Source organism: Oxyura jamaicensis, chromosome 5 (assembly GCF_011077185.1).
Source record: "Oxyura jamaicensis isolate SHBP4307 breed ruddy duck chromosome 5, BPBGC_Ojam_1.0, whole genome shotgun sequence".
Lineage (NCBI taxonomy): Eukaryota > Metazoa > Chordata > Aves > Anseriformes > Anatidae > Oxyura > Oxyura jamaicensis.
The window spans coordinates 42,969,459-42,984,286 of record NC_048897.1 but is presented as its reverse complement, the minus strand read 5'-3'; positions in this window follow the sequence as shown (position 1 = coordinate 42,984,286).

Here is a 14,828-nt window from a genome sequence, read left to right as displayed (position 1 = left end):
TTTCAGTCCTACATTCCTAAAATCTCAGAATTGTGAATCTAGGTTTCATGGTGTTACCTAACTCATGCTTACAGTTAGAGGCCTAAGCCCAGGCAGGACACAGGCAGAATTTGAGATATGGCTGCAGAAGGCTTTTTTTTTTTTTTTTTTTTTTTTTTTTTTCCCCAGACAAGCTGTTTCAGGTCATGCACTGGCTTTGCACCTCTCCCATTCACTCACTGTTATAGTTGCTTCAGAGCCCCTGATGTGAAGTGGAAAAACCTCAGCAGAATCATGCCTCAGTCTCTTCAATGACCTGCGACCAGGTCACTGAGGTGATCTGAACAGTTTATTCACAATTTATAAGAGACTTCACCAAATGTGAGAAGTGTTAACCAGGGGAACAAAAAAAAAAAAAAAAAAAAAAAAAAAAAGCAGCTCTGATAAGCATTTCAGCATTGCTCATTTGCACAGATGGTTGAACTGGAGGGAATATGCAGAAAGAAGATAGATCCTGAACATACCCTGGAAACATTTTTTCACCCAAACAGAAGCTGCCAAATAAGAAAGATTGCTGATGCAGCAGTGTAGATGCCAGGTTAAGGCAGTAAACAACTGGGTGCCATTGCAGTGAAAACACATTATTAAGACAATGAAAATTTTTTAAAGAAATAAACGACAACAACAACAAAAAACAGTTTTTTAACTCCCACGTCTACTTTCTAATGTGTTCTTCACTCAGCAAGACCTTGGATCCAGCTTCTAGTGTACTGCTTTTCAAACAGATGCTGGTGAAGAGCACACCATGCTCTCATAAGCAGGACAGAAAGAACATAAATCACTTATCAACCTAAAATATGTATGGCCCCTGAAAAAAATACATAGTTTGAAGGGTTCCAAATCTGCCTGTTCAAATAAATGACATGCAGACTTTGCAAGGGTCTAAATTCTTTAAATTATACCTTGGTATATTTTTTTCCTCTCCCATGAAACTGATAAAATGAATTTGATAAACTACACATGTAAAACCATTACATAAAGATTTCTCATCAGTTAACAGTTAGAAACATTAGACTGAAAGCGACTTTCTAGTCTCAGATCCCAGTCCTGTGCTACCACAGACAGCCATCTTTTAAACACTGCTGAAAAGTAGTTTATCTATGTCTGGAAACTATTTGGTGATTCATTTATTTTTTCTCTGTTGTGCCTCCCTGAAAGCATTAGAACATATACAAAAACTATACAAAACCATTTTCCTCTCTAACTGAAAGTCACATTAAGCTGCCTCAGGTGATTATTGACTTAGACATTATTTAGTTATATTGAGGAGGACATGGGCTCAGTTCTACAAAGGCCTATCAAACCAGATAAATGGATTTTGCTGTAAGGGTACAGAGCACTGGAATTGCAATGACAAAGTAACTGCAGTTTGAGTTTGCTGTCCAAGAGATTACCAATTCTAGGGTTTAAATATGACTAATATTCTAACTTCAGTACACTTGGTTGTACATGGGCATATGTACAAACACACTAATTCTTCTACTTGCACTGTAAAAAATTGGATTCATACATTGAGTTTTGAGTTTTTCAGTCATATGAACTAGTGATAATTACAAGCATTCTAAAGTGTATGTCAGCATAATTCCATTGTAACTGTAGTGATGAAAGTCTTGGCTTTTACAAACACAGTAGCAAAACTTCCATTGTCCTCACTAAGTTTGGGTTTCCCTTGCTATAAAACTTGACTAGTAATATGCCATTAATTGTTCATTATCTATTGACTAGAACTGTTTTGTTTAGCAGGATGCACAAGGTCCTTACGCTTCTTCAGTGCTCTCCCTGTGGTCCTGGAGCACAGACCTGGAAAGTGTAGATCAGATTCATTGCATGAATGAGCTGTTAATCCAGTTTAACATTAATCCATTATGTGCTTCCTTAGTGTGACACTTGAAACATACGTTAAAGGGGTTCTGAAACAGATAATGAGTATTTATTGAGTAGGTAAAGAAAATAGGAGAATCACAAACATCCTGTATGAAAAAAAGGAGATTGTGATGGAGGTAGAAGCCAGGCAATTTCTGTGACTGGCTACTTCTATTTTCCCCTTCTTTCCCTGGTTAATGAGAATCTGGACTGTATCTCATTGTAGACCATATTGCTGTAATGGAACAAACTCTCCCTTGGAAGAGAAGAGGTACTGTCTATGTTTAATTGAGCATCCCTTTAATCAAGTATCATTTATGTAGTACATGATGTTTAAAATTTAACCATTGAGTATAAGATCTATAGTAATAGGGAAGAGGTTGAAAAAAAGGAAAAGGAAAAAGGAAAAACTAAAAGTCAGGAAACAAAATGTGGCAGTATTGGCAGCTGTCTTTGCAAGGGCTCAGGCTCCATCTAGGGGATGAGGTTTTAAAGAAGGCCAGGGTGTGGAAGAGGTCGAGGAACAGAAAGAGGATCAGGCATTAGGATTCTGTTGGCAAAAGATTAGTGTGTCTAAAAGGAAAAGGGACACTGGAAAAATAAATGTCCAAAAGGACAATATAATTGGTTTCCTATCCCCACTATAACCCTGTACCAGGGGAATTGATTGGGATTGTGGAGGGGGACTCAGGTTGGTGGGGACTGGGGGTTGAGGAACTGATTTCCCCAGCTGGTTGACATTAAGGTGGGGAGTGATGTAATCAAATTGCTAGTTGATACAGGAGCAACTTAGTACTGAACAGCTGTAGGGTATGTACATGAGTAAGTATTAAATAACTGTAGTTGGGGCAACAGGAAAACAAGAAGTTAGACCATTTTTTCAGCCAATTAAGTGTAAAATTAGTAGCAAAATGTTTATGAGTTTTTATATGCCCAGTGCCTCTGACCGGAAGAAACATGTTAAATAAATGTGGGGCACAAATAGATGAAAACAAGATGAGAATTCACTTCTCACACAATAATGCCTGGGAGGTGCAAATGTATATAGCGCAAGAATTCATTAAGACACTGGAAAGCAAGAATAAGGAATCATCAAGCAATTCTGTCTCTGAAATAGAGGATGCTGTAACCCCTTTCATATGGGCAACTGAGAAACCTGGAAAAGCATATCAGCTGAACTGGAAAAAATAATGCTAAACCAGGAGTCAAGCCAGTAATATGAAAACAGTATCCTATGAAGCAGGAGGCTCTAGTTGGACTGGAACGTATTTGAACTCATCCACCCTAAGAGACCTGAGCCTTAGAACTGTCAAAAGGAAAATGAGCCAGCATTTATACAGATTCAAACTATGCTTTTGGAGTAATACATGCACATGGTGCAATTTGGAAAGAGAGAGGATTGCTATCACCAGGAGGGAATCCTATAAATTATAGCAAAGAGATTTTGAGGTTGCTTGAAGCCGTTAATAAACCAAAGGAAACAGCAGTGATACATTGCAGTGCACATCAGCTGGGACAGAGTGTCATAATCAAAGGAAATAGCTGATGAAGTCATGAAAAGAGTTGCTTTACTTACAGAAATAACAGCCTTAGTTCCAGAAATAACTTTTGATATCAAGGTTGCCGAATACATAGGAAAAAAAAAAAAAAAAAGGTGTTAGCTGTTTTCTTATACTGTATTAAGACCTCTGAAGGATCGTGGAGAATTCCAGGTGGACAATCTATAGTTACTCCCCAAGTAATAAGAGAGATCATGAAAAAAATATATTGTACCACTCATATGGGAGCTGAAGCTCTAGTAGAAATGGTCAAAACATATGCAAAAAAAAACATTAATATGTTAAAAATCACCAAAGGTATTACCCAGGGATGTGAGATTTCTTTGAAAAATAATCAAAAATTTCATAAAAGACCTTTGCCAGGAGAGGCAAAAAGAGGCTTTGTACCTGGGAGCTTTGTACCATGATTTTTCAGAATTATACAAGTGTGAGTGGTATAAATATTTTTTGGTAATTGTTGATACCTTTTCAGACTGGCCAGAAGCTTTCCCTTGTCACACCAACAAAGCTAAGCAATGAAGCTTTATTATTAAAAGAAATAATACCTAGATTCAGAGTCCCTGAGGTATTCTCATCAGATAGGGGACCACATTTTGTAACAGAAGTTATTCAAGAAGTTTCAAAATTTTCACAGATTAGATGGGATTTACACATTCTGTGGAGACCAGAGTCTAGTGGGAAAATAGAAAGGATGAATCAAACAATTAAGCAACGTATTAGAAAATTATGACAAGAAATCCAGATGAAGTGGACAAAGGTTTTAATTCCTGGATAAATAGAAATAGCCATGAATTACCATACCTTGAAAAATATTGCCTGTGTGGTGATGAAGGATATAAACTTTGCCTCACAGGCAAAACAGTAGCTATTGGAATTGAAATGACTCAGATTTGAGAAACTGCTTTGGAGAATCAGGCAATTTAGGTTAGATTATTAACTATTTAGGTTATTTACTATTATAGATTATTTACTATTAAGATAAAAATATGATTGTGAGGATTTCAAAGGGATGTGTTGTTTTAATCTCTAAAAATATCAGTAATTAAAGGAATTGGCTTCCAAAGTTTCTGAAAAAGGAAGGATTGGATCTTTCTTGGTTAACCTCATGGCTCCCTAATATAGGGTAGCTTAAATAGCTATCTGTGATTATTTTGTTGATCATTTTAGTGATTATAGTTACTAACTCTCGGATTCAATGTGTACCTCTTTGCATCCCAAGGAGATGTGAAAGAACGAATTGAGACTTAAAGGTGTTAAAACAAATTAAGACTCAAAAAGGGGGGAGATAACTGATATGGACAAGCTCTCCCTTGGAAGAGAAGAGGTATTGTCTATGTTTAATTGAGCATCCCTTTAATGAAATACTATTTATGTAGTACATGATGTTTAATATTTAACCTAGGCTGCCTTTGATCAAGGACAAATGCTTCTTCTGGAAGAAACAAAGGAAAGCTGGTGAGATAAAGTATCCTTATGTTTTCCTTAGGTGACATGTGACCATACAAAGATAAAAGAGGTTTGGGTACTTCATAAGAGAAGACCATCAAGGACCACCAAAGACCCCCAAAGAAAGGAAGGCATACACAGAAGGGCCTGAAAAGGAGCCATGAAGAATGATGCCACGTAATTATGCAACTCAAGTAGATTATAATGAATATGTATTATATAGATAGATAGAATATGCATTAATTTAATGTATAAATGTAATGAACAAGCTGGCATTGGATGTGCTTGACTTGTGGAAATCTCCCTGAGTACCCAGGCCTGAATAAAAACAATATATCTCCTGAGTGTGTGAGAACTGGCTTATTGCACACTGGGTAAATGATCTGCTTTTTCAGACAATATTGACTATTGTCTGAAATAACATTTTTTTTGTAGATAATGGAAATAGTTGTGGATATATGTTTAATGTCCCATTGACTTCAGGTGATTCTGTCTAGCAGATAGATGAAAGGAATGAAAAGCTGTAAATCATGACTAGGCATCCCATGAGAAATTCCAGTATCCCTATTGTAATGAATAACTTTAGCAGTTGAAGTGTTTGCAGAAACATTTGTTTTTAAAGATATTAGAGAATGCCCATGGAAAATAAGTCAAAAGAGTCATTATATTGACCACAAATCTCTTTAGAGAATTGGTTCCAGCTTTCTGGGAGCAGAAAATGGCCATGTGACCCAGTCATCCTACAAAAATTACTGTATAAACTGAATTTTAAACACTGATATCTCACACTAAACTAAATCTATAAAACAAAATAGGTCTGGGAATGCTTGCAGGTACTTTAATTCAACCCACACTCTTCATTCTCTCCATCTCTTTTATTCTTTTATTCCATTATATTAAACCGAATGGATAACTCAACCAATTAAAGACAGACTAATTTTCCTTGCATAAGAAATTACACTGGTGTCATTAGACTTGTTATAAAAAAGCAGGATATCTGTCCTATATTTTATTTAAGGTTTATATCAAAATTCAGCATTTTGATATTGGTATAATATAGAAAGGGGTATATGGATTAGAAAGGTGAACATAAAAGTTCCAGAAGATTAAAATATTTACTGCTTGACAAAGACATACATAATTAAGCTGGCACCACTTTACTACAAATACATGTTTGGAAGTTTAGATTTAGAAAGATTTTAAAGGATTATTTTTATTAAAATGTCTCAGGTTGCTAGAAATAGACCTCATGGTAGACAAATATTAAACCCCACACAAGGTCACATACTTCCTACCTTTTGAATAAAGAAAAGCATTTTGAACTACACCCCCCCCCCCCCCCCCCAATCCCTTCACCCCCTCCTTCACCCCCTTTTGTGTCTTTGTTCTAAATAAACCCAAAAGCATTAGGCAGCTCATTTCCAGGGCCTTTCTGCTTCCCGCATCCCTACAGCTTAAGATTCAATTTCTAGAAGCAACAGATAATTGGGGATCTTTTGAAATCAAGTACTTGTATTTACTATTTTTAGTCACATTAATAATGATGAACTGAAATTCTTTCCAGAATTTCACCTCTTCAGCTTAGGAATGGGTGGTCAAAATCTGTAATAACTTCTTGTTTTGTGTTTTATGTTAATGGCTAAAGAACTGCTTGCTAGTCTAATTGAAGCTGGTAATATTTCCATGTCTTATTTCAGCTGGCAGGTACTGTAGCAACCAAGGTCATGTAAGAATGTTTCAACATATGATAACAGCTGTGGCTGTGATTGCAATATTTTCTGTAGATGGTTTATTCATCTTTAGATAACAGTCATGATTATTAGGGGACTAATTGGACCTTCAAATGGTTCATCTTAGACAGTGGATGAATTACAAGAGAAAAGTTTAGTGTAACTTAGGGATTCTCTATTTTCCACTCTTTGCCAGCTCTCAAGGTTTTCTTTAATGTAAGAAAACATGTCATTTCTTTATTTACCTTCTGCCAAAGCATTTCTTCATCTCCTACTTGACAGGAGTTTCCATCTTTCAGATCTTCTGAATGTCATCTTTCTACAATGTGTAGTGCTATTAACAGAAATCTGAGTTCAGATTATAATATTTAAATGCCTGGTATGTTGTACAGTTCATGACATCAGACTTAACTTATCACTGGACAGACTCACACGTATTTGTAGAAGGACAGTAAGACTGAATACAATGAGTTATTGAGTGAGGGTACACTGACAACTGAGCATTATTATTTACTTCTTTATGATCAACATCACACTCTGATGCTCCAAATCACAGTACCAAACATGTTTGTATCCCAAGAAACTGGAAAAAAAAGAAATGAACAAAAAGTTACCAGGGAGAAACAGACTATAAAGATCCCAGAGTAATTACTACTGCTTATACCAGTGCTGTAATATACCTTGCTCTTGTGAGTATGATAGGATGGTATGAGAGGCCAAGTGCAGAGGTAACACAGAATTGTTCTGATCCTGCAACCAGAAGTCTGTCCTGGAAGACAGCACACTAAACTAGGTAGTTTAAACTGCTTTTCTGTGTTTTGTCAAGTTAGGGCTATATGACTTGTCCATTGATTTTGGAAGTAACATTTGGAGACCGAAGTACTATGCAGGTGACAGAATATGTCTCTTACAGGATATCTTGGAAGCTAATATGAAATATTCTCTGTGTTCCCTTAGTGACTCGGAGCAATTTGTCATTACATAATACTCCTAATAACAACAAGAACTGTAGTAGGAACAGGCTGGTGTTTCTGTAAAGATTTAGAGTACCCAATAATATCATTTAACAGCCCATCAGTATTTAAGTATACAGTCCTGAAGCCTTTCAGCACATAATAGTTATTGAACCTATGATATTAGATACCAAAATTCATGCACAACAATTCAGCTATTAAACAAACCAAAACCAAACCAAACCAAACCAAACCACCACCCACCCATTAGTCTTGCTGGATTTCTACATCATAATCTGTTCTTTTACTTCCTTTCTCTGGAAATATGTATTCTTTTGTTTCAGCTGCAGCCACAAAAAAAGGCTAGACTAAAAGGATACTGATGTCTTACATAATAGAAATTTTTTCACTATCTGATCTTTATTCTTTCTAGGCTGGTTTTGCAAGTTATTTAAGGACACCTTAAAGTTACAGTACTTTAGAGCACAGCCACAGTAGACACAGTTCTAATGTTATGTTTGGGATATCTATATAATCTTAACAAACATTACAGGGTATGGTTACCATGCCACCTTTGAATATGTTACAATCAACATATTATGTTTCATCCAATTATATACATGTGTATACATAAGATTTTGCTAAAGCAGTACTACTGGATGGCATTTGTGCTTTGGTGGGTTTAAAGACCTAGTGGGCTGAAATCCACTGTCATAAGATGAGGTAACATTCCATCCCCATACCCCCTTTTAATCACAGTAAGACATTGCCAGGCTTTGATATTCTTAAGTCCCTCTACTCAGATGCAGTAGAGTGGAAGACATGCTATTGATTGGAATAAAATTTTATTTAAGAATAACTGTCTAAGAGGAGAGATGGAACAAAAAGAAGTTGATAGCAACTAGCAGATGAAAAACATGAGATATGAATAAGTGAAGAACTAAAAGGGAACAGGACTTACATATAACCAAACAATACATTTGGACTGGAATGTAAACCTTATTCACTCACCAAAACCTGTCAGTATAGCCTGATCAATGTGCACTCTTACCACAGACAAGAAGAGCAAATACCTTAGAAAATTGCATTGATGAAAGTATTCCAGTTCTTAGCCTAAACAGCAGGAAAAGTCAGGCAGGTTTGCAGTGGAGCAGGGCTGAACACAAAGACATCACTTCACAAGGGCATATCAGACAGGCTTTATTTCCTATCATTATAAATAACCAGAGAAAAGTACACTAAAAGGACCAATTGAAATGGCAGGTAAGAAGTAAGGGTCTACAAGAGAGCCTTGGACAGTTCTAAACAACACCTGGAGGGACACCCTGCTGCAGTCTGGGGAAGAGACTGTCCCTCTCAGTATCATGCTCTTTAGATGTAGTGCTGTTGAACTCAATGTCAAAGACAAGTCCAATTGGTTGTTTGTACAAGAGCCATTAAATAAAAGAAGATCTTACTTAGTAGATGCTCATGGATGTCAGAAATACTTTCTGAAAACATCACCTTTTCATTCTAAAAAGCATACACTGCCTAGCCAAATGTCCTTTCAAACCTACCTCTACAGATTTTATGAATAGACATCACTTTTCATTTGAAACATTCCTTTAGGAAAAATAAATAAGGATATGAAAGGAAATGACTAGAACAAGGGCTAAAATTAAGAACTGAAGGTTGAACTTCACAGTTACCTTAAGCGGATTATTGAAACTTGGTTTCTTAATTTACTGATCTTTTACAATAAGGATAATCTTTATCCACAGGGTTTTGTGAATGGAATTTGTAAATTGCCCCGAGGGCTTCTCCATGAAAGTCCTATAATCTTGAAATGCAAAGCTTTATTAAAAAGTATTAGTATGTCTAAAATGCAGGTAAATCAAACATAAAAGCTGCTAGGTTATGATTTAAAACATTTATGCATAGTTGTTAATATAGTGAATCAGTAATTACAATAAGCCAATATACATGGATGGCTATAAGACTTCCAGAAAGTCATAACCAGAACTATCACTCAATAACACTGATTTTTTTTAATACATAAATTAGAAAATATACTAAAATACAATGAAATCTAAAATATTAACTTAATATCTTCAGTATTTAATATTTAATTGTCATTGTTATTCTATTACACTCCTATCATGATGAGCATTTTCAAAGTTTAAATTGTCCTGAAAGACATAAAACCCTAAGTGTCTTATAGGAAACTTGTTTAAAAAATATGTTATTATATTTTAAATTTACAGAATAAGATACTACCAGTGTAATGTCTTATACTATTTCCAGTTCCTGTTTGAAAATATAAATACAGGTGATTATCATTGAGGATACTCTGTGAACCATATACATCAGCTGCCTATTAGCTAGGTTACTGAATACGCAAACTGATCTGTGCTTTGCAGAGCTCTCTTCTTTGCACTGTAATATGAATATATACTGTAACAAGGCAACAAATTATAGGTCTCTCCCTTTAACCAGCCTTTGTGGGAAGTTAAAGACATGAGAAATACATTTCAACACTAAGGAACATTGTTTCAAAGAATACTTGTTTCATTTAAGCAAAAGATCATAGTTGTCTGTTCATTAGGATCAATCTTCCAGCTTCTGAACACAGTTATGACTTTTTCAGTCAGCTTAAAGATTTGTCTGCTACTAACCACTGTATGAAAATACTTATATTGAGCATGATTGTGCCACTAAATCTTCTCTGAGATACTTCCCAGAAGGTCAAGTTCCCACGTGCTTGCTATACCATATGCATGTAAGCCATTCCTGAAGCATTGTCACCATAGCTGTTGCTGGTAAATCTGGGAAAATAAGCCCTTCTGGAGCCCTTCATATTTGGATAGATATGGCATCTTACTAATTTTTCTATCCAGTAGAAAGTGTGAATCAACTTCTACCTGTCTGATTGTGAAAGAGGATGAAAGGTTTCCCTGTGCTGGGCATACATACTATGCTTCTGCAGGTCTCATCTCTGCATAAGGCCAGGGAATTTCTTTGAGTTTTAGGGGGAAGTGGAATTGATGTAGAAAAACATTTGTTCCTATCATCTTCAAGAAGGGCAAGAAGGAGGACCCAAGAAACAATATGCTGCACAACCTCACCTCAATCCTTGAGAAAGTGATAGAGTGGGTAAATCTGTAAACCATGAATGACAAGAAAATTATCAGGAGTAGTCAGCATGGATTCAGCAGGGATCCTGAGGTCCCTGCCAACCTCAACCATTCTGAGATTCTGTGATTTTAACAGATATTTTCTGTCACAGGCAAGAATTAGGTAGAATGTTTTTGAAGAGCTCTAGTGATGATGTGTGAGGCTTTAAATGTTTGCTGTTGCTGTATATAATCAGAAGAACTAAGCTAAAACACTTCCAAATCAACACACACAAAAGGTAAGAACTAGTCTAAATGGCAGCTGGGAGAACAAAGGAAAGAAACTTCACATACATTGAATTATCCTCACGTTAATGAGGGGAACATGGGTTATCAAAGTTCAGATGAGCCTTTTGGTGACCTCCTTCAATAGCCTCTTCTACTGCTATTAAATTAGATTTTAAATCCCTCACAATATCCATTCTAAATTTAGAAACAAAGCTTAAGAACATGCTTCCACTTCTAGTACACAGCCAGAGTATTTCATTATAACATTCACAAAACATTTGAAGAGAGATTCAATTAGGCCGGTATTGAGCTGGTGGAGGGAGAGAGCAAGACTTAGGAAATTCTTGCTATTCCTTCTGTTAAAATTAGAAGTGACTGGCATATTTTCAGGCCATAGACCAGACTGTGTCTTTGTTAGGTGTCCAAGTGCCTAAAGTTGTTCTGATACGAAAACAGTAAAAGTGAGAGAAGAATCCAACCTTAAAGGGAGAGATGGACCAAAGACAGTTCTGAAATCTTTATCAAAACTTTATTATTTATTTATTTATAAAATTTTACTTACTTTATTATAAAGCTTATTTCTGAAAAAAAAAAAAAAAAAGTTAGGTAAAACAATTTTCTGTGCAAGTGAGCTGAAATTTCTGTAAGGTTGATGATTTTGTAAGAACATTTGATGTTGCCTCAAAATATTGATGATGAAATATATTATTTACTGAAACCAAACTTTTCTTTTTTCCCCACTCTCCTCCTGTCCCCCTTCAAACTGGCCTACAGTATTTAAGTCCGATAAAAATCTACATTTCATTTCCATCCTGTCCATTGCCCCATAAAGATAACACGTTGTTTCCCCTTTCTGCCATATTAATCAAGTGATTTGCTACAACATGATTGCTTCTGCTGCAGTGCAGTTTGGTCCTGCTGTTAGCCTTCTCTTTTTCTATGTTTTTCGTTCAAAGTTAGAGGATTTTTTTTTTCCTTTGGCAATACACTGATTTACTTATGAGCCATGTGGCATAATATGGGAGTCACATGGCTGGAGATCTGTCCTGGGGAATCTGGGCACTAGGTCCCAGACCTTCAAGCCAACAAAGTAATTTGCTAAACACAAATTGATGTTTAAATGAATGTAAATGTAAAAGACCTTAAAAAAAAAAAAAAAAAAAAAAAAAGTAAAAGGTGAACATTTCCAAATTAAGTATAGTATTATTTTCATCTCAGCTTTTCCAATAAAGGTTGAGACAGTTTCCGATGGAGCAGAACCTCCTACTCTTGCTTAGTTCCAATTTGGATACATCTATTCCTGGAAAAATAAATGAATAGAATATAGTTTTCTGGGTGCCTTTTCCCTGATTTAGTTCTAGAGCACTTAGATCAAGCACAGGAGTGTGTCACTAGATGGCAACATGATAAAACAGCCTCTTGGTCAGCTCAAACTGCCATATGTGAGATGGCCTATTTTGCATTTTGCACTGAGTCCCAGAACATCTCAGGTCTGTGGTAATGTTCAGCTTTCTTCACATTGATGGTGTTATGTGTGGCTCACACTACAGCCCCAGATGGGTTCACATAATAGAAAATCTCTGTTTCAGAGTTAGAGCTCCGATCCCATCTGCATACCTTTCCTACATCTATTGCCTTTGAATTAAAGTTTTTTGAGGTTACAAGTAGTAGTACAAGAGAAAGTACCAACAAGTTTTACCCCAAGACAAAAAGGAAAAGTCTGTATGCCAAGCCTGTGTTTCCTGTGGTTTCTCAACAGGAGGGGAAAATAATCTCCCACAGACCACCCCAAATCATCAAAACAGTATGAACTGTACTTGCTATGCCAAGAACCAGGCATCAAAGCTCAAGTGCTTACATATTCTATTAAGTGGTTTAATATTAGAGCAGGAAGACCAGGAAAACTGCAACCTTTTGGTTCCCTGAGGTCTCCTAAAGAAGGCCATAAGGGACAAAACACTGTATTTCTTCTGTTCTTCTCTACAATATTAAACCACTTAATAGAATATGTAAGCTCTTGAGCTTTGATGCCTGATTCTTGGCATGCCAGAGGCTTTGTTACATGTTTTTACAGTAATTGAAAGAAATATCCATCTGTAGCAATTTCATTTTTTAGCAAGATGATCTGATTCTTGGGAGGTAGGAGCTGCAAACATATAAAACACAATAAAATAGTTTCTATCAAGCTGAATTCTTTTAGTTTTGCTTTTGAGGAAACAATCACAGAGTGTTGTTGGGGAGTCCTGGAATCAGTGCTGGCATGTCCGTAATCTTGGGTCAAATAATGCTACATGCAGCCAACCCTGGGGATGCTTACAAGCCTACCATGTCACACTAGCAGATAAGACTGAGGTTATGCCACCAGACTCTATGTATAAGACAATAGCCCTTATTATCCAGCTATGATTTTTTTCCTGAGTGGTGATTTTTTTTAACCAAATCTGATTCCCCTTGTAGAGATCTTCCAATTTTCTTACCCTTCACTCTTCATAAGCTTTTGGGACAGTGATTTTCCTCCTGCTCTGTTTCCATGCATTGTGTTGCAACTGGATCCTGATCTTGGTTGCATGGGATAGGTAATGCTACATTACAATCACACAGCATTATTTGGAGAATGGCTACTCAGAAATCAAATAAAAATGGCAAAGTGGCAAATGTTACAAGCAGAGGTGACCTGATGTCTTTGAGGAATAGGATAACAGTAAAATGGAACCAAGAAAGAACCTACAGAAATTTGTAAAGCCAGAACCTTGTACATTTGGCAATGTGCTGAACAGGGAAAATTTCTTTGAAAAGTGGAGAATCAAGTTTCCACAGTGAGGTTTGTTATGGCCTTTGAGAGCTCAGAATTTTTACAGCTTCAGCAGATGGACTTCGCCCAGGTAATATGTTATTTTTTTGGAACGTAAGATGTGTGGTTAGCAGCACCCCCACCAACATCTTTCATTTCTGAAGCTGGCACTGTTCTGAGGGTTGGCAACCACTTGCCTACGATCCGTGCTCACAGCACTGTGACATCCCGATGCAGAAAATCTCACCAGTCTGGAGCACTCCATGAACACTAGTTCCAATCTAAAGACACAAAACTCAAAAAAGTAAGGTTTGTGCACCATCTTATCTTTCTGTTGAAAAACAGTATAGATTTATTTGCTACTGTTTGCCCTACTCTTTTCTCATCTGGAATGTGTAGCTGCAGAGAATTACAGTGAGATTTCTCCTTTTCTGTCAGTAGAGTAAGCTTGGTTTTGCATTGAGCTACATTCTCCTGGTAGTCAAGGACCTTGGGGCAAAGAAAGGTGCTGTAAGGCCACTTTATTTATGAAATGCACAAGACTTGAATTCCCATTATGAACATCAAAAGCTTCTCTGTCTCCAGAGAGCAGAACCAGAGAATCTTTAATAGGCAGAGATGATCTCAGGAATTAAATGTCAATTCAGAGCATGTTGTTCTGCACAGCTCCTCATGCTTTATTTTTTATTGCTATATCAAAATGCTGACATGTTTCACAGATCTGACATCCAGCCTGCAATAGTCAATGCCACCAGAGGAATCGCGCTGTTTATTCTTGCAGTGCAAAGCAGGACCATGCCCACAACAACCAGAGCTTGAAGATGGGTGTATCTAGACTATTTCCTTATAGCTTGCACCCCCACAAAGGCAAAAGATAAAAAGACTTTAATCTGAAAAAGCCATATTTTTAATGTCCAACTTTTAGACATAAATAAATCTAGACATATTAAAGGATTTATAAACTAAGATGCCTTTGCTATCTGTCTCTTTTTTTTTGGAACAACCTTGTTTCCAGGCTTAGTTTCCATCAGTTCAACCTCTGAACAGACCCCTTTGGTCTCTTCTGA